The sequence below is a fragment of the Caretta caretta genome, chromosome 2, assembly GCF_965140235.1.
Source record: "Caretta caretta isolate rCarCar2 chromosome 2, rCarCar1.hap1, whole genome shotgun sequence".
Taxonomy (NCBI): domain Eukaryota; kingdom Metazoa; phylum Chordata; order Testudines; family Cheloniidae; genus Caretta; species Caretta caretta.
In genome coordinates, this window is record NC_134207.1 from 192195796 (window position 1) to 192216892 (window position 21097).

Genomic DNA, 21097 nt, shown 5'->3' on the forward strand with positions numbered 1-21097 from the left:
CTGTGTATTTCAGAATTAAGGTGTCCTACTTCAATTTAGCTGAAGTCAGTAAAACACCAATATAAACTAAATCAATATAGGCACTCTTATACCAAAATAAGAATGTCCACTCACAGGATGGCACCAAAATAACAAGAGGTCTCACTTACAACTAATTTAGATATTTAGTGAAAGTTTGTGTGTCGATCAGCCTTTAGGAAACATTGCAATAGAATAAATAAAAAGAGTATGAAATGCTGAAGACAGACAATGGCAGAGTGGTCTCAAAAAGGTTTTTTTATATACTTTATAATCCATATTGAAACACTTCAAAATCATGTCGGGGAAGAAAACCAAACCAAACCAAACCTTGCAATCACCACCACCCCACAATACACCTAAAAACATTTTCTCTGTCAGTCTAAGTGATGATTTGTCATGTGAAGTTTCCAGTGTCTGGGTAGTTTTAGGTGATAAGACACAGCTCTTATCCCCTCTTCTTTCCCTTTGCATACATAAGCAAGAAAATGTGCTGTCAACATGACTTTCTGGAAATGAAATGAGAAACGATCAAACGATTAGCAGTCAAGGACAGTTAAGAGTCATACTGTAAGAAACGAAAAATTATTTCCAAATAATCCTTTGAATTTCAATAACGTTTCATAAAGTGAAAGACAGGTTTCAGAGTAGCAGCCCTGTTAGTCTGTATGCACAAAAAGAACAGGAGGACTTGTGGCACCTTAGAAACTAACAAATGTATTTGAGCATAAGCTTTCATGAGCTACAGATGAAGTGAGCTCTGGCTCACGAAAGCTTATGCTCAAATACATTTGTTAGTCTCTAAGGTTCCACAAGTCCTCCATAAAGTGAAAGACTGAGTTAAAGAGATATGCATACAGTGTAACCATGATTTTCTGAAATTCAGTTAACTAAAACTTCCTCTTATCCAAAATGGGTTCTTGTCTCCCAATGTCTATTAATTAGACCTAAAATTCCCTCAATTACCAAAACATCGGTTACCTGAAATTGTTCATTGGCTGGCATTATATTCTGATAATCAAGGTGATAGTGTGTATTGCACAGCTTTTAAATCAACTTGTGTTTCGTCTGTATAATAACTGCAGGAACGAGCCCTAAATGTAATGCAATTGTCTGGGTTATGAATAAAGAGAGAGTTCTGTTTTCAGGACCAAGCAGCTCCTAATGATTACTTTAAATCAGCGGTTCTCAACGGTGGATCAGGACCCCACAGTGGGTCGTGAGCCCGTTTTAATGGCGTCACCAGTGCTGGCATCAGACTTGCTAGGCCCTGGGGCGAAAGCCCAAGTTCCACCACCCGGGGTCGAAACCAAAGCCCAAGGGCTTCAGCTTTGGGTGACAGGGCTCATGGTACAGGCCCCCCATCTGGGGCAGAAGCCCTTGGGCTTCAGTTTTGGCCCCACCAGGCTTTGGAATTGCCCCGACCCGGGCAGGGGTGCTCATATGGGCTCAGGCTTCGGTCCCCTCTCCTAGGGTCGTGTAGTAATTTTTGTTGTCAGAAGAGGGTCACGGTGTAATGAAGTTTGAGAACCCCTGCTTTAAATCATTCCTCTCTCCTCATGAGATGGTCTGGGCTAAACAATGATGCCAGCTTTCATGCCTTGGGCTAATTAGAAATTAAGTATGACAACTCATAAGGCTCCTTGTCCAACACTAATGCCTACAAGAGCACTTTGGGGTAGGATTTGTACAGCAAACATCGTTCTTGAGCACAGTGCTCACGGGAAGCAGAAGAAAAAGCACATCACATGCGATTTCCATCCAGGAAGAAAGCCTATCATACAAAAACTTAGGATGTTTGCCAAGCCACAGGCTAAGACACCCACATCTATATTAGGCAAAAGGCTGTAGTCAAAGCAATATGGGGCAAGCTAAACAGGTTTACTCACTCAGTTTTAAATGCTTGAAAGAAAAAAACAACAGTACAATGTTCTCTCTTGCAAGAACTGTTAATGTGTGAAACTTCCCCCTGAGAAGTTAATTCCATATTGTGATCCCTTCACCATTAGATAGCTGTTTGGGATATTGACATGGTGTCAGGGAAAAATTTTCTTCACTTGTCTGGAAATAAATATAAAATCACTGCTGCTAAAATTTGTGGATGACACAAAGCTTGGTGGCATGATAAATAAGGATGACAGGGCAGTCATACAGAGTGTTCTGGATCGCTTGGTATGCTGGTCCCATTCAAACAAAATACATTTGAATACAGCCAAATGCAAAGTTACATATCTAGGAACAAGGAATGCAAGCCATACCTACAGAATGGGGCAGGAGGGGAAGGGCTCTATCATGGAAAAGAGCAATTCTGTAAATGATCTTGGGGTCAAAGTGGATAAGCAACTCTGCTACAATAATATAATAAATAAAATAATAGCAACAACATGAGCGCCCAGTGCCATGCTGTCACAAACAGGGCTAAAGCAATCCTTGGATATATACTTAGGGAAGCAGGAGTAGGGAAATGATTTTACCTCTCTACAGAGCATTGGTGAGACCAGTACTGGAATACTGCACACAGTTCTGGTATCCACATTTTTAAACAGATGTTGAAAAATTGGGGAGGGTGCAGACATGAAACACAAAAATTAGTCTAGAGCTGGAGAAATTGCCTCACCATGAGAGACTTAGAGAACTCAATCTATTTAGTTTATCAGAAAGAAAACTGAGACATGAATTGATTATAGTGGATAAGTAACTTCCCAGGGAGAAAATACCAGCTATTAAAGGGCTCTTTAATCTCCTGGAAAAAGGTATTACCAGGACCAGTGACTGGAAGCTGAAGCCAGACAAATTCAAATTAGAAAAAAGGCACAAATTTTACCAGTGAGTGAAACTCTTGTAATGTCATAGAATAAACAAATATTTAGCAAAGAATAGAGCAGACAGACATAGGGCTGGATTCTTGGCCTCATTATGGCTGCTTAAGTAACCAGCTGAGGAGCCTCCTTGTGCAGGGGTACTTTACAGTGGCATACAACTGACAGACACTTGACTGGAAGTGGGAGTGCTCAGTTCTGGAAGGAAGTGCTCAGCACCTGGTAGGACTGGCACCTTTGTGTATTTGCTATTGCATTTGGGTCTTGGAGGGTTCAGAGCTATATTTCCGAACAACTAACTTTTCAGTCTCACCCAGTTACCCAATTAGTACCTTGTTAATGATGACACATCTTATAGATCTTTCACCCTGAATAAATTGGTTAGTCTCTAAGGTGCCACAAGTACTCCTTTTCTTTTTGCGAATACAGACTAACACGGCTGTTACTCTGAAACCTGTCACCCTGAATATTAGCTTTTAACTCCAGAGATACAGTGCTACCTAAAATACCCTTCTAAACAAAACCATGCACAATTCCAGATTCGGAAATACAATATTTAAAGATTCTTTGTTCTGTACCATAACCAGAGATGGGATTATCAAGTCTTCCCTGATTTTGCTGGAGGTCTCTCTGAAGGACCAGAGAACAGGAGTAAGAGTTCCCACAGCCTTTAAATGAAAGAACAGGGTGGTGAATCTTTAATAAAGACATCTTTTCAGCAAACTGTTTATTAGGCTCTTGTATTAAACAGGTGTTCAGAAAAACACAATAGAAAATAGTTTAGCAGTTTGACTAAAAAAATCCTTCCTCTCTCAGTTGCTCAAATTTCACCTTGACCCTTTTGATATTATAACCATAAAAGTTATCCAGTTGTCCATAGAGTCCATATGAAAAACCTCAATAGGTAAGACCCGAATTTCTAAGGTAAAATACAAGCAGAAACAATCCCCACTCCTTTAAAAAACATGCCTTCTTTATACACAATATAAAAGGGACAAAAAACTCATTTTTTATTTAAAGACCATATTTATGAATAATTAATACCCAAATGAGTCATTTTATAGTATAGCCACACCAAGTATTAGACCTATATTAATGGACTTTTGCATAATTAGCACAGTAGGGTGTGGTAGTATCCCACAGCATTACTGCGTTCTGGTGTGTTTATTGTTTAACCTTCACATCTTGTAATTAGGAACATATGTGATGAAAACTCAAGCAAGCAACTCAAAATATATGGAAGGAAAATGCTAACCAAGTGCAAATGTGAGACCTGAGACAAAGAATTACAGGTACTGTACACGCCACTTAACCAGGATATTCTTAAGCAGGACATCTTCCATGGTGCTAGTTTAGCATAATTGTACTTAATGATAATGAAACTGCTTAATAGGGGTATATTCATCCAGAGACACAACAAGTTAACAAGTTTAACAAGAGATTAAATAAATCTGAAATGCCAAACTCCAGTTTTTTCCATAAAGAAATTTCCAAATAAAAAACCATAAGAAATAAAGATCAAATAAAGATGAACTGCAACAAATATAATTTTTATTGTTGCATTTTTACTCTGTTCAGTATTTTCTGTCATTATAAGTCGTTCTCTATCAGAATAGCTGTTTAACTGAGTGAATTGGCTGTCCACCTGCTAAGAAGATTCGACTGAATTAACATTCAGTTTACCTAGGTTTAGTTAATTAGATGGCCCTGGTGTGGCATTTCTGCAGTTCTGTCCATTAGAAAAGAGACATTTATGTGTTGAAGAGCGTAAGCTAAAGCAAAAGGTTAGAGAACATTGTAGACTTTATGCCTTCCCTACTGTAGTTGATCGTACACTTTGTCTTCTTTCAAATTTCAATCAAACTTACGAGATCACAGAAAAAGAACTCTCTCTTGCTCTGTGGTTTGTCCAAATGCATTAACTCTTTAATAATTACATTAAGCAAGTTTACAAGAAGGAGGTAAATACACTTTCTAAGGTCAAACATATACAGGAAAAGAAATTAAAAAACCCAGAACCTTTCAGTAAAGAAGCCAGGTGCCTAGAACCAGGGACTGATCCTCTTTTTGGTGATACAGTGCCACTCAAAATCAAAACATAAATAGGGCACAAACCCTAATTCCATTTACCTACACAGGGCACCTTGAAGTTGCAAAAACACAGGAAAAGACGTCTATGGGGAAAAAATGAAGAGAGCAATAAATTAACTGTAGGAAAACAGCTGCCATATGCGTAAATATCAGTGCATAAGGCCAGATTCTGGCAGCTTCTATGCACATTTCCAAGGAATGAGAAAGCACAGGAAGCTGCTTAACCTCCCTTAGGCACTTGGGCAAGGACAGCCAACATTCTAGCTCTTGCACCAATGAATGTAAGGGGAGAGGAGGGACTGTTTGTGTGACCAGAAGATTACAATCCCAAATGGTTGCGTAGGGGAGGGTGTACGTCCAAGTCCCAGCCCCTTGAGGCAGTCTGAAGCTGGGAATGGAGGAGTACATTCTGCAGATCTAAAAAGGAGGCAGAGGAGTTGCTCCTGACCATAGCTCTCCCTGCTGGTGCCAGTGGAGGTATTTTGCCTGCCTCAGAAGTCCTCCGCATTTCCCAATGTAACTCAGATTCTCAAGGGTTAAAAACCACTACTCTTGTAGTTCTTTTCACTCTTAAAGTAGCGAAACTGTGCTGCCATTTCTATTCTGGATACATCTAACGAACCTGTAATGACAAAGTAACTGAGATGGAAACCATTTACCATTATTAATGATTTTTATGTGTATCGAACTTGCCAGCTGAAAAGATGTGCAGCTTTTGATTTGTGGGGGGCAGATGTCAGGCTGTGACACTCATTGAGAATGAGAAAAGAGCCACATGGCCGTGAGGGAAAGGAAAAAAGAAATGTCACCCAGTAGATCATTTTGTGCCTGTTTAAGTTGACAGATCTTTGACCTTTCTTCTCTCACCAGAGACTGCATTTTTCAGTTCTTAGAGGCTAAGCCATTCTTATGATGATGTGCAATCACTTTCTTCTCATGGGGGTACACAACTTTATTTTCCCACCTTGTGATGGGGAGTACAGGTCTTTGGTGTGCCCTGGAGGGGCCTGCAGCCCCATTGCACCTCACCTAGTAGTATTCCTAGCAGAGTCCTTATTCAACCAGAGAATGGCTTTTTATTGTCTGTTAAATCACAGCAGGAATTTTTAGAAGCAGCTAAAGGAGGTGCTTCTTTCAGGGGAGAGAATGAGGTTACTTTGTTCCAGAGCTCCAAAACAGCTGGGGTACATATAGGATCTAGTCTGTGGGCTTGTATGAGTAACCTCTGTGCCTTACTTTTTGATTGTCTTTCCGTGTTCTGTCATGTCTTCATTAGGCCCCATGTTTAGTGGGACTACTGACATGCATAAACTTAATCACCCGAGTATCAACCCCTTAGACTGTAAGATCTTCGGGGGCAGGGACTGAATCTTATTTATGTCTGTAGAGTACATAGTGCACATAAATATCTCCATTTTAACCATGCCCTAGACCCCACCTGCAAGGCCCTCATGTCAAGCCTGAATCCCATCTAAACTGATACAAGACAGACAGAGCTTATCTTCTCTGCTCTACACATCTTCCTGGAAGGGAGCACTAGAGATTGAATCATTGCAATGCCTCTCCATCAGGGCAGTTTGCATTGCCTTCCCGTCACTGCATCTTTACCAAAAAAGGAAAAATAACCACTTCTCACTCTTTGAAGAAACGATGCTGTGCGGCTCCATCACTTCTAAATTGACTAGCAGATATTATATAAACTACTAAGAGATGATTATCCAACATATTGCCTCAGTGGTATGGGGAAACTGCAAAATGAAAAGTAAATTGAAAACACTGCTGAAGAATAGAACCAGGGCACATCCAACATATATAAAGCAGCCACTTGTAACAAAATAAGCCCCATAACAACTGCATGTGGAAACAAAGGATTGATTTGTCCTAAATTATACCCCAGAATAGCTACGTTTAAATGTCCCAAATGCTATACAGTAGAAACATCAGCTTGCCCTGCAATGTGAGAATTACCTGCAATACAGAAAATATGGAAACATATTAGCAGAATCATAAGAGAAAAGTACAATTTATCAGTTACGGAATCCTTAAAAGAAATCCTTAAAATATTGGTTACACTAAATGTATAAACGTGCTGAGTTGTTATGCTGGTAGTTAATAAGATGACTCTTAATTATTGGATTGAACAAGAAACATGGTGTTTATAACCTAAATGGAAAAAATAATCTATTAACTCTGACAAGGCCAGGTACTTGGTGTCCCCTTTTGGAGGTCATGGACACTTATGCATTCCCAAATGCCCAGACCGTTCTCCCACTCAGATTTATATGGATAAACTCTCATTTTAATTGACATCTGCATTTGCCAATAACATGTTTATTTTATATTTGTACTGAAATTCCAATTTAAACACAATTTGGGAATGTGTGTGGGGAGAGCCCACAGCCAGCACTTACTAGCTCCCAAACATGGGACTGAATTTAATGCTTGTGAAAGATGTCCTCTAACTTCAAAGTGTGTTTCTGATGAGAGAGCTGACAGTATAAATAGTACTTTAGAACTACACATACATGCTCCCTGTGGGTTAAGTTTTCAAAAGCGTGTAGGCAAGCTTTTTGTCCAGGTACTTAATGTAATGGAACTCAGCTACATGATGATCCGCTGATACATTATTTCCTCTTGCTTAAAAAAATTCTGTTGATTATTTACATGCTTTCTGGAAGGAATGTAAAAGCAGCAGCATTTTCCCTTCATATCTGATGGGAATGCCCCGAGGTGGCTGAATTCTGTGCAAGTCTTCTACTTTATCTTTGAGATGGGTGTATACAGACTGCCCCTCAACATTCTGGAGTCCCTACTGATCAGGGCCTACCTGATGAAATGCACTGGACTAATTTCACACTTCCTGAGGGCAATGAAGTGATATTTGGCCAAACACTAGAAAAAGAAAGAGATTCCTAACAACACTGCTTGGTTTAAATGGATATTAGGGGAGGAGGGACCCTCACAAATCAGAATACAGATAACACAGTTTAGCTTTTTTCTAGAATATAAAGAAATCAACCCTCACACACCACCACTCGTGTTTTGCTAACAGGAAACTATTAACTAGTTCTGCTTAGAATAGCATTGGTAGGTTACTGTTGTTTGAAATAAGCTGCTTGTGGGAAAAAGTTATGAATGATCCAAAAGTTGCCATTACATGCAAAGTCACAACTCCTCTGCCTTTGGTTATTAAAAAATCCCGCTGCAGAGATATGGTTATTGCATCTGTATCAAACCTTTGTTTCTCTGTGAAGTTCAAAAAACAAATTGTTATTTCCACGGGTAATTTTATTCCCATGGGACACTCTCTTCTGATCCTTCTAAAGCTCTTCCTTCTTTTAAGCCAAAGTCACAGAAGCATTTTAACAGATAAAACATGAAAGCTTTCAGTAATTTATTTTAATTTATGTACATATATAATCATTGCTTAGTCGACCCTTTCATCTGTCTGAATTTGCCTGGACAATGAAAGTTGCCAAACAATTTTCCATTGAAAATGATAAAAGGTCAGCTATGTCATCGTTCCTCCCACTCTCCCCACATTTTTTGGGCATGATTTATAAACGATACTGTATGTACACTTAGTCCTCTATAGCAATATCTGATTACATATACTGTATTGCACATGCTAATTTCCCAATTCTTGGGAAGTTATACAATTTATAACCAATATTTTCTACAGTGAATTCATTTCTTGTGAAAGTTCTAGCTCAGCAGCCTTAGTAAATTGCATGTCTCTATTTATTCATAGCACACATACGGCATGGAGAACAGCAGTACAAGTTTCTCCACATTTGTGTGTATCATGTTCTGGAAGGGCCACCTCTAAGACTGAAAAGATAACTTAGTCTCCATCCTTTCCATGCTTGAGACTATTAGTAGTCTCAAGTAATGAGTAGTAGTCTCAGTAATGAGGCAATTTTTATATAAATGGGTTCACTGCAATGCTGGCTTAGGATGTTTTCCAGTAGTTGGACACTGGGTGCCTCTGCCTGCCTGCAAAGAGGAATCCAGCTTTAAAAGTATACTGAACATAAGAACAGCCATACTGGGTCAGACCAAAGGTCCATCTAGCCCAGTATCCTGTCTTCCGACAGTGGCCAGTGCCAGGTGCCCCAGAGGGAATGAACAGAACAGGTAATCATCAAGTGACCCATCCCCTGTTGCCCATTCCCAGCTTCTGGTAAACAGAGGTTAGGGACACCATCACTGTCCATCCTGGCTAACAGTCATTGCTGGACCTATCTTCCATGAACTCATTGTGTTTATATATGTATATTTACAGTAAAAAGTCCTCCTGGGCTCCCAGTGCAATGGATGCTAGAGCAAAATCTCTGGCATATGTTGGCAAGGGGCAGCATGTGCTCTCCTCATGGAGCCCAGCTGGGACAAAGAGGGAAACTGGTGGAGCGATGGCTTTGCCTCAACTGCTCCTCCCTGCCTACTTGGAAGAAGCTATCCTTGCACTCTAGGAGCACAAGGACTGTGTGAGTCTGTATGCGTGATTGTGTCTGTGGCACAACAGAGGAGAGATTTTTGCAATCTTTCCCCCTTTTGCAAACAGCTAGACATGAAGAACCCAGAGACAGACTCACTTTCATCCTCCTTGCACCTGGCTGGGGCTGTAACTCTTCATTACAAAGGTACCTTTGTTAATTTTTCAAATCTGAGATAACGCAAAGTGGTTATTTCTGGTGTATTTTCACCATCAATCCTATAAAAAAAAAAACGGGGGAAGAAAACAATAGGACATTGTGAATTGAATGAACTCTCTTGCAAGAGGAGAGAAGTGGTCAGTTCTTTTTAAAGGTTTACTACAGGTTGGGAAAGCAATTCTTACTCACTGAATTTATTTTTTTACCAGTGGTGATGGAACAATTTTCATAGTGGGGGTGCTGAAGGCAGAAACCATGTATTTAGGTTGTTATTGCTACTTCAAGCCAGTACCCCTAGTTCTGGCTTTTTACAGAAAAAAATCACATTTCAAAGTACCTCTTTCTAAGTCACTGTATTGACTTGACTGTGGGAGGATGCTACGGTAATTCAGAATCCAGCTCATTACTATTGTTCATTGGTTAAATCCTTAGCTGCATTTGTTCTGCTGCCCTCCAGTGTTTGTAACAGCAACCCATCTAACAAAACACAGAGCTGCATCATACTAGCTAACCCTTCCCAGAGCCTGGCTAAACTACTGTGGGGAACGTTTTTAACTTCATAATTTTACTTGCTAAAGATCGGACGATTATTATTTCACATTCGTTGCTATCTGAGCACCTGAAATATTGTGGATAAGTTCTGGCTTCCCTCCCCGAGCATTCAGCAGAGATGAATGGAAGGGACTACAAAGAATGGCACTAAAGTGGATACATGAATTTGAGATTATACATTTGAGGATGGAAGCAGAAGGCCAGATGTTGCCCCACAAGGAGGCCTCTTTGCACCACTCCCATGGTGCAAAGGCCCTGTAAAGCTATCCTAAACAGGCAACCAGGGTCTCCATCACTTACAGAGCTTGCACACAGGATATGTCATGGGACAGAACTTGATATGTGTTAGATCCCTGCTCTAAATTACGACATGCACCACCTCAGTTTCTGGCTACCTGAGGGAATCAGCCACCTTTACCACCTCCCCTTCTTGGGTTTTGGCCTAAGCAAGGCTTAGGCATATTTTAAGATCAGGCCCAGAATGTATGTAGTCTGGCGGGAGGGCAGGGGCAAGTCTGGTGGCTGGAGTGGGAGAACAGAACAGAGTTGAACCATGCCCTGTAAAGACTTTAATGGAAGGGCATTAGGGCCTGATCCTGCACACCCTCTCAGACAACCAATCTTTATGGTAATAGGACTATTGAAGTCAACAGGACATCTGACGTGGGTACAGACAACCTTGTGACTAAGAGTTTGCAGGGTCATACCCTTTATTTGTTTAAAAAAATCATCATGTAATAATAGCTGAAGCTAGGGAATTGTAGGCTGGAGAAAAAAACCAGTTTTTAAACAAATGGATTAAGGGAGGCAGGAACAAAAAAACCCAAACCAAACCAAAACTCAAAGAAATAAGGGAGGTTTAAGGCACCAGACCTGGAAATGAAGTATTCAGGAGTCATACAAGGCAAGAGGCTGGACTAGAGGAACCAAGTCATTTCTGGCTTCCACTATTTATAATGAAAGCAAAAAGATAACAAGAAAGAAAAAGCCACTATGAAACCTGGTAAGGAAAAACAAACCAACAACGAAAGGTATCCCATCCTCAACAAAGGCCAAACAGGGATTCAGAAACAGAATGCCAAAGAAAGAAACCCAAGTAACTCAGCCAGATATTTATTCTGATTTAATGCAAGGCTTAGCCTGAAGTCCTAGAAATTTAAAACATAAGAATAATAGCACAAGCACAAGGAAAGTGCAGCTGCAGTCCCAGGACTAATTTCATAGCAACTTAAAGAAAGGATAGGCCTCTCAGAGCAATCAGAAACAACTCAAACTTCAGAGTCACCTGAAGCCTGAAACCACAAACCCCTGACCCCACTCCCTGGCGGGAGCGCGAGGGCCAGATTAAAACATCTGGAGGGCTAGATGCGGCCCTCAGGACGTAGTTTGCCCATCCCTGATGTAGATGTAACTGTACTAGCTAGCCAATGCCAACAGCTTTCCTACTGACAGTATCCAAGATTTCCATGATCCCAGTAAGAGACGTGCTGTAGAAGTTATGGGCTTGCTGCAGGAGTTACTAGGTGAAGTTCTATACAGGAGGCCAGACTACATGATCACAGGGGATTCTGGACTTAAAAGTCTTGGAAGCTATTATGTTGCTCTGTCTCAATAGACGATACAAGAATTTTATTGCTTTTTTAGCAAGTGGAAATGGTATGAATGAAATCCTGGTGACACTTCCCTAGACTGGAGAAGCAATAATTACCGAGAGGTGAAATCCTAAATGCTTACCTTGGACCTAGCCTGTCTGCCATTAAAGCCAACCAGCATATTTCCACTGAATTTAGAGAGCAGTGGATCAGGCATTTTACGGAAGGTGGTGAGGGCAGAAAGCAGTAGGAGGAGAATAATGCAAAAGCAAAGGAATGCAATTTACTCAGCATTTAAAAAAACAAATCATATGTGACTGGGAGCTCTGCAGAACAATAAAAATGTATTTTTCAGATGCATAAAGAATTCCAAGAGATATACACCATAACAATTCTAAAAGTCAACAGTTTTCAAGACAAAAGGTCAACACTTTAGTAAGTCTGTAGAATCTTTTGGATGACCTAGATGTTTGGCTGCTACAGCAAACACCATCACCACTATTGCAAATCTACCTTTCTAGAGGATATTTTCTTGGAACGCTGGTGAGACTACTGTGAATGAGAAGGCCTGGAAATTGGTTGAAAAGGTTCTCTAAACATCTCATTTCTGACCAATGTACTATTACATATAAAACTACATGCTGGTTTGCACTGTCGTTACTAGATTAATTATAACTAGATTTAATAATGAGGGTTCTATCCAGAGTTCTACCCTGCTTATTCTCTCACTCCTTTGCTGTTTTACCCATATTGCAATTATTTTTAAAGTACATACTTGTAAACCTAAAACCCACACAGAGGCATGGTATCTTTCTGCTCTAATTTATGTAATAAATTAAATGTTGTTTAATCCCCTGCTCTAGGCACTCCTTAAAATCTGAAGAGCTTTTCCCTGAGTTTATATAGCTACAGTAGCCATGCAAGCTGTTCTTTTATTAGTTACTGCACAAGATGAAGCAGGTTGGGTGACTGGACTGGTGGGAGATGAAATTGCATATAAATTTCTGCTTTAAAAAATCCCTGTTTATTGGCATAAGGTTATGGAGACTATGATCAAAATATGGGCTTCTATTTCAATATAACAAGTCAAGAACCACCATCCCCAAGGCAAACAGGCATCCCAGGTGACTAGCTCTCTCTTGCACTGGGTCTCCCAGGGATCCAAAGGCAGACCACCAACAGTTATCCTAGAGATGGGCCTGAACCAACCCGTCCTCCCAAACCTGAACATCCATAAACTTTGGTGGTGTTGGGTTTGGAATTCAGACTTGGGTTTGGAGCCAAATTTTGTGGTTAGCCTCTATGATAGCCTGAACCAAGACTCCAGATTTGGATACACACTCTTTTTTGGGGGGGAGAAAGAGGATGGTGTTTGAAGTTTGTATTCAAATGTTGCTGTTCTAAGTCTGCCATATTGTTTGCTTTGATGCATAGGATTTGAGGCAGTAAATCAGTTAAACTTGGCTACCTTGCTGCTATCTCAGTAGCCCTTCTCCAACCTGTACTTATCTCTAAACAGCTCATACACCGATCTTCTGTCCAAGGCATTACCATTACTTTGGCTCAAACTTTACAGCCACCACCCAATGCTTATCTACCAGCATTGACTCATATTTAGCAACACCTGCTACCTCAGGTTACTTGGTAACTAATTAATCTCTTTTTCTCTCCCATACAATTTCAATGCTGGGTAATTCATTGAATCAGCATGCACTCATGCATTTTATAAGGTATTTTTTCATCCTTTTTCCAATACGACTTTCATAGTTAGGCACTAGGACAGTTTATACCACCTGCCAGTAGTACTGACAGTAGAAGTGATTACTTACTGAGGAAGCGACTCATTCCATCCCAGTGATGAAAACTGAGCCAAAACCACAGGAACTGGTGAATTATGCATGTTTTGGAAGGTTATAGAGCTTGTGGAAAGCATTCTCTAATCAAATTTTGAGGAGATGCCAGTAACTGAATTAATCCTTTCCAAATGCTAATTAGGAATACAGGAATTGACTGTTTGGCTCTCTGTTCATAGTAATACATTTCATGCTACTGCTGCATCTCTTCAAACAAGCATGGAACTTAAAATTTTAGCCAGATTTTGGCCTTCTGGGGAGCTGTGAGGCATGGATTATTTCCAGATATAGCTGTCTGGTAGCACTAGGCCGTCCCTAGACATTGTGGTGCCCTATTCAGCCCCCGATCCCCCAAGATCCCCCAGAACGAGCCGGTAGAGTGGGTTGGGGCCGGGTCGCTCCACTTCCTGCTGCCCGGTGATTGCAGGGCGGGTCCGACCCTGCACTCATGGGGCGGCGGGCAGTGGAGTGACCTGACCTCAGCCAGTTCCGCTCTGCTCCCCTGGCTCCCAGTCTTGTGACTTGGGGGTAGGGGGATATGGATATGCTGTTCCTGGTAAAGATTAGTAGCGGTAAAGAATCACTGCCACCTAGAGGCTATGAAGTGCCATTTTCTCCTGTAATGAATGGAATAAATTGACTGTGACTCTGCTTCAGAGCGTGGCCTTACCAAAGACAGCCAGTCTTTTTAAGCCAAGTTTCAGGTCACCACTAGCTCCTTCTCCCTAAGTGAAGCTTATCAGTCCTAGTTCATTTAGCACAGAAGTGCTGTTTTTAGATAAAAACACAGCCAAAATGTTTCCATGCTATCCTGTGATATTCACTCGCAGATCAGGTGATGCATCCTTGAAGAGAACTATTTTGTTTTTGTGCCTAGAGTTTAGGCTGGGAGTCTAAATAACAATATTGTATAAAACAATTCAAACATAAAATGCTCAGCTGATTCTGCATGATACGCAAGCCTGAAGTCAGTTCTCTGGAGTCTGTCAGCCAGTCACCGGCATAATGATCACTTCTCATGATCTCTAGTGAAGAGATGATAGGATGGGAGGGATGAAATACAGCTTAATCTTGGAGGCTAAAGAGAGTTTTCAACTAAGAGGGTCAGGAATCACGCCTCTGCACACACTGACCAACACAGCTATACTAACAAAAATGTATACTGTAGACGTGGTCTGAGTCTCCCATTCTGCTGAAACAGAAAAAGAGGTTTATCATGATCAATGATGAGACAATATAAAGTTCATTGAGGACAGAACTTAGATCTACTGTTCAGAAATCCACGATCTCAATCACTTGAGCTAAATGAGAAAAAGGAATATGTCTAAATGAATTTCTAGCAAACTGCAAAAGCTTGAGAGACTGCAGTGAATGTCTTTCTTCTAAACACTTAAGCATCATTAGAAGCAAAGGAAAGATGGGGATATAGCAGTGCTGAGTGAGGAGGCTTCCTGACTCAAGAGGGCTTTTCCTGCCTTGTCATGGTACTTCTAAAGAGCAAAGAACTGTGCCGTTGATATGCATCCAAGAAATATTTCCCAAAGAAAGTGAGTCCTAGAATTACTTGCTGGACAAGGCTGCAACTCTCTGGGGTTCCCCAGTATTTATATCCTATAGTGTGTAGTGTCCAGTGTCCTTGTATGACTTTAGTTGTTATATTGATAATACTATGACTATTACCTCATCTCTATTGTGGCTGAAAACATGTTTCACACCTACAACACCCAGGAAGAACAGATTAATAAATATCAAATAAAGCCAGAAAGAGAACTAGGATGAAAAATATGTCTTTCACTATTATGTTAAACAGTTAAAATAAGGGAGAAAGGGGCAAAATGACCTGCTGAAAATTTGCTGGAGCTGTGTTGGTCCCAGGATACTAAAGAAGTAATATTAGAAGTTGGTCCAATAAATGACATTAACTCACCCACCTTGTCTCTCTGAAAATTTATCAGATATTTCATGCCAGGGAAACTGCACCCTTCTCCACATTCTGAAACTGTAGATCTTATTTTCATTCAGATGTCAGACTATGTAGGTTGTACAAGAGCTGTTCAAGGATGAAAAGGACAGAAATCATAAGAATGGCTATACTGAGTCACACCAATGGTCCATCTAGCCCAGTATCCTCTCTTCCGAAAGTGGCCAATACCAGGTGCTTCAGAGGGAATGAACAGAACAGGCAATAATCAAGTGATCCATCCCATCATCCACTCCCACCTTCTGGCAAACAGAGGCTAGGGACACCCAGAGCATGGGGTTGCATCCCCGACCATCTTGGCTAATAGCCATTGATGGACCTATCCTCCATGAACGTATCTATTTTTTTGAACCCATTTATAGTTTTGGGCTTCACAATATTCCCTGTCATGCAGCATCTGCTGGGCCTCCTGAGGAGACAGGAACACTCTGGGATAGAAAGCTCAGACTTGAAACAATGGCATAAAGATGGTGATTTCAAAGCAGGTTCCAGCATCCAACATTTTGCTCCCAATTGCTTACCAAGCTTCTTTATTAAATACTTTACCCCTTTATCCGGCACTTTCCATCCAAAGACCTTAAAAGCAAGCTACAAACTTTACTGAATTAGTCCTCCCAAGGCACCAGGTAGGTGAGTATCATTAACTCTATTTCACAGTTGGGGAAACTGAGGTTAAGAGGAGAAATGACTTGCCCAAGGCCAGACAAGAAGTCAGGATCAGAGCAGGGAACAGAATTTGGGAATCCAGGATCCTAATCCAGTTCTTTAACTACAAAAGGATATTTCTTTCAGATTATCATAATTTAATTGGTTTGGGAAAAGAATGACCTAGGGATATTAAATACTAAAAGATGATTAAATAGTTATCATGGTGATTTCAGTGTTCTAAACAGCCTTATTTTCTTCTGATAGCCTACATGTACAAATTTGCATTTTCAAATAGGCTTCATGCATCTGACTTAATTGATAAGAATCTTTGTTCTCAAATGCCAATAACTTCTCTGTAGATGGGACATTTAATTTAATGTATCAATTAAATACGTTAGTTATATAGAAACAAGATAATGGAGATTTTCTAAACAAGCATTAAATGCTCTCTCTCTTTTTTTAAGATAATACAATGGGACAAACAAAATCCTGTAAGCTACTCTTCAGCTACTAACATTAAAAATGAAGACACGAAGGTCATTCAGGCTACCGAATAATATCCATGTCACTTAACATTATTTACCTATATCTATTTTATTTCTAGGCCATTTGACACTTTGTTTTAAAACAAAGATTATTAAACCACTGGATTTGCCACCCTCTAACTTCACAACAAGCACAAGCATCATCATTACCAGTTATGTTAAAATGTTTTAAGGGGCAGGGAAGGAACAAAAACTGAAGATTTGCCAGGCAGGCCCATGTCCATCATCATTCCCTACATAGTACTATCCCAATTCAGTTGTTTCCATTTCAAATGCAACATGTTAAGCCATATGAGTAGGAATAGTGACCTAAAGGAGTAAACAGATTTGTGACATTAGAGCAGGGGTGGGCAAACTTTTTGGCCCAAGGGCCACATCTGGGAATAGAAATTATATGGTGGACCATGAATGCTCACAAAGTTGGGGTTTGGTGTGGGAGGGGGTGTGGGCTCCAGCTGGGGGTACAGGCTCTGGGGTGGGGCAGAGGATGAGGAGTTTGGGGTGTAGGAGGGTGCTCTGGGCTGGGACCGAGAGGTTCGGGGGCGGGGGGGGAATCAGTGCTGGGGCAGGGGATTGGGGTGTGGGAAGAGGGTGCAGCTTCCAACTGGGGGTGCAGGCTCTAGGGTGGGGCTGGGATGAGGGGTTTGGGGTGCAGGAGTGTGTTCTGGGCTGGGATCGAGGGGTTTGGAAGGCGGGAGGGGGATCAGGGCTGGGGAAGGGGCGTAGCTCAGGGGTGCAGGCTCCGGGCAACGCTTACCTCAAGTGGCTCCCAGAAGCGGCAGCATGTCCCTTCTCCGGCTCCTATATGGAGGTGCAGACAGGCGGCTCTGCACGGTGTCCCATCCGCAGGCACCACCCCTGCAGGTCCCATTGGCTGTGGTTCCTGCCCAATGGGAGCTGTGGGGGCAGCGCGCAGAGCCACCAGGCCGGAGGGGGCCATGCTGCTGCTTCCGGGAGCCACGTGGAATGGCCCCCACCCTGCTCCCTGGCTGGAGCGCCGGAGCAGGGCCATGCCACTGCTTATGGGAGCTGTGTGGAGTGGCCCCTGACCCTGCTCCCAGACTGGAGCTCTAGAGCGGGGCAAGCCCCAGACTCTACTCCCCAGTAGGAGCTCGAGGACTGGATTAAAATGGCTTGTGAGCCAGATCCGGCCTGCAGGCCCTAGTTTGCCCACCTCTGCATTAAAGGCAAGAGAGATCAGAGCAGGAAGTTTAGATCTATTGGATCACACTTGATCTCAAAGCTGAAAATACAACCCAAGAGACCTGGCTCCACATTCCCTGCTCTACCTATTAGACCATACCAAAACCTGGACTATAGACGGTAGTCCAGAGGACTGAGCACTATACCATGAAAGCAACAGGCAGCTGAAGGAAGAATCCAACAAAAACAGAAAACAGTTTCCCTAATTCTATCCCCCGCTTCTTGCTGTCACATTTGTTTTCAAACTAAAATGGTAACCAAGATCCCTTTCTACTTCATTCTAGGTTTGAGAAAATTCATCAAGAAGAGCCATGTCATGAAAGAAGAAAAGTATCAAGGAAGGAATTAATCCTATTTCTCAGTTTTAAAAATACAGAATGGAGATTTTTACCTTCATAAGAATTCTTAAAAAGAAACAAGTCTCAGGACAATCCCCCCCAAACAACCAAAAGCCACCTGAAAAGACTCTTCCTTATAACTCAAACGTATGAAAACAAATTCCCTTCTAAGCCTCAGAGAGGAGTAAGTGGGACAAACCTACTGCAAAGCCATCAGGACTCAAGTAAAAGCACAGGCCTCTGCTAGATCATTTATTCACTAACATCTAAACCTGGGCACAGGGAGAAAGAAATGGGCTAGCTAATTCCCCATTTGGTTGGCCTAGAAGAGCACAGATACACCCATGACAGGCATCTTCAGCATCCCTTAATGCCTATTACGTCATCTTGATCCCAGTAACTACAGCATCAACTGCAGGAGAGGAGAATGTGCTGTATAGCACCTCATTGCTGCTGCCCTTCCTCTTAAATTGAAAGTAGAGTAGTTAAAACAAACAAACACAAAAAACCCAACAAAAATTGTGAAATTTTCCTACAGGAAATGTACCACCACTGCCTATTCCTATAAAGATTTTTTTTGGAGGGGTGGGGGGTGAAGAAGGACAGGACCGACAGCCCTGTAACCACTAACAGAAGGTCAGTCTCACCATATAGCCTGGCCTAGTTGATTCCCACACAAAGAAGCCAGAATAATCAGCTTGTCTTCTGGAAGGCATAGATCAGATGACTCAATTACATGCTGTCAAAGTATTTATGACTATACCATCCAATCAAGAAAACAAGATACCCACATGTGACTAAACGCTCCAATCAAAAGTTACAGTGTGGCGAATTAAAAATATTTTGACATTTCACAACTAATCTGGAAAACAATACTGGGAAACGTTTTGAAAAACTGATTTTTTGATAAAACAAACATTTCAAAATATTGACATGCTTTCCCAAAATATTTCTATTTTGAAAAAGAAAATAAAAAGGCCTTTTTTTTTTTTGCTGAAGAAGCTTTGCATTCAAGACATTTTGACCAGCCCTTACTTGTAAATGGTGCTGTGGAGACCAGTCGCTGCTGCTTTTTGCTCCTCATTGCAAAGACTGGCAGAAGCAGAAGGGGCACTCTGACAGGAAAAAAAAGGAGCAAAGGAGTGTTACAGAATCCCCCCTCCCTAGGGAGAAGCGACATTTTGCTCACTGTTACAATCTTTTCATCCTCTCTTGCTGGGGACCAGGGAGAGGTATTGTTAGTGTGTTACCGTCTCTCCCAAGGCTGGCGGAAGAACGTTGTTAGGTGCGTTGTAATCTCTCTGATCCAGCCTCTCCCCCTGGGAGAAAGAGGGACAAGGACTTTGAAGGGTGCTTTACAGTCACTGAGTACAGCAACGTTGCCAACCCCAGCTGTTCAAAAATCACTAGTCATGCTCCGGGTCATACACTTCCACATGGCAGGTGTTGGTGATGGGGTTGCTACTAGCAAGCCAAGCTCCTGTACCAGCTATAGTTAGTCTCTAAGGTACCACAAGGACTCCTCCTTGTTTTTGCTGAGACAGACGAACAGGGCTGCCACTCTGAAACCTACAGGGCTTTTCTCTCACAGAGAGCTGGACACCAGATGAGTTCACTGTTTTACTGCTCTGGCAGCTATGGGCTGAGGCGAGCTGAAATCAGGTACAGTATGTGAAACCTAGGGGCCGAACAGTATCATACACTTTAGCATGACCTTATCTCCCCGCTCTTCACACTTACTTTAGGCTCCAAAATAATGAGATTTAAAACAAGAAACAAGCTATAAGTGAAACAAGTAACTTGGTGTCTCCCTTTTGAGCCTTCAAGGGTCACCTGCCCCAGCTTGTCTCAGCCGCCCCAGGGCCAGACCCCTTTTTGCAATGAAAGCGGAGAGCCTCCCCTCATCACAGGACTCCAGGAGCAGGGGCTTTCAGAACCACCGCCACAGCGGGGCCGGGTCCAGGGCGGGCGAGCTGCCAACGCCCCCCGGCTTTCCCAGGGGGTCGGGGAAGGGGCGAATCCCGCCACCTAAGCCGGGGGGGGGGGGCGGTGTTTGCTCAGGCTGGCCGGGGGCGGGGCTCTGGCTGGGGGCTGCAGCCTGACGCGGTCCCTGTAGCCGGAGCCCCCGCAGGCCCGAGGGGCGGTGACGGGGCCCAGCCCAGCCGGATGTGAGCTCACAGCGCCGCCCCGTGTCATGGTTGCCGGTTCCGCGGAGCAGAGAGTTTCCTCAGAGGCGCCCCGGCCCCTTCCACCCCGCAGCCGGGGGCTCCCGGGTCCCCGCAGGCCCGGCGGGGGGCGGCCCCCGGGTGAGTGACGGGGAGGGGTCGCTTGGTGTTTCCGCGGGTTTCTGCTCCAGGTACCGCGGGGGGGGGGATGTGTGTCGGGCGGGGGGAGCAGCAGCAATGAAGGCAACAGTGTGGGTGGGGATGCTGCCACGGGGGGGGGGGGGGGGGCAGGGAGATCAGATGAGAGCAGGGTGATGAGGAGCTTTGTGGGGATGTTGCCACAGGGGGTGGCATTGGGGAGGGGGTTAGGTGGGAGCTGGGTGGGGATGCTGCCAGAGCGGGGTCAGGTAGGCGCTGGCTGAGATGTGGGGGGGAGAGAGAGGGTCGCTGCCCAAAGAGAGTATTGGGGAGGGGATCAGGTGAAAGTTGGGTGGGGTGTGTGGCAGGTGTCGCATGGGAGAGGAGTGCAGGTCATGCCTGATATGAGCACAGGGTGAGGGGCGGGAGGGGACTCTGGAAATCAAATCTAATAGGCCCACTAAACCTTGGGTTTTTTTCACACCTCTGAGCGCGGAAG

The 21097-nt window shown here is 42.8% G+C and overlaps 1 protein-coding gene and 1 long non-coding RNA gene across 4 annotated transcripts in view; one reads left to right on the plus strand and one right to left on the minus strand.

Annotated features, from left to right (window-relative positions):
- Positions 1-298: 298 nt before the first annotated feature.
- Positions 299-20438, minus strand: LOC125631688 (uncharacterized). Of its 2 annotated transcripts, XR_012667181.1 has the most exons (6): positions 19546-20438; positions 19331-19410; positions 15512-15630; positions 9524-14769; positions 3416-6896; positions 299-527 (listed from the first exon to the last, which is right to left on the minus strand). It is a non-coding gene; the product is annotated as an uncharacterized LOC125631688 (long non-coding RNA). The 2 variants fall into 2 exon arrangements; XR_012667182.1 differs by having other exon boundaries at positions 3416-14769; positions 20036-20438.
- A 15-nt stretch (positions 20439-20453) lies between these two features.
- The window catches only part of PIK3R4 (phosphoinositide-3-kinase regulatory subunit 4), a 38328-nt gene continuing 37684 nt past the window's right edge, over positions 20454-21097 (plus strand). The window contains exon 1 of one of the 2 annotated variants that reach the window (XM_048838731.2): positions 20454-20601. The gene's annotated coding sequence lies outside the window, so the exon portion shown is untranslated. Of the gene's footprint in view, positions 20652-21097 lie in introns of both variants that reach the window. The other variant, XM_048838730.2, reaches the window with a different exon arrangement.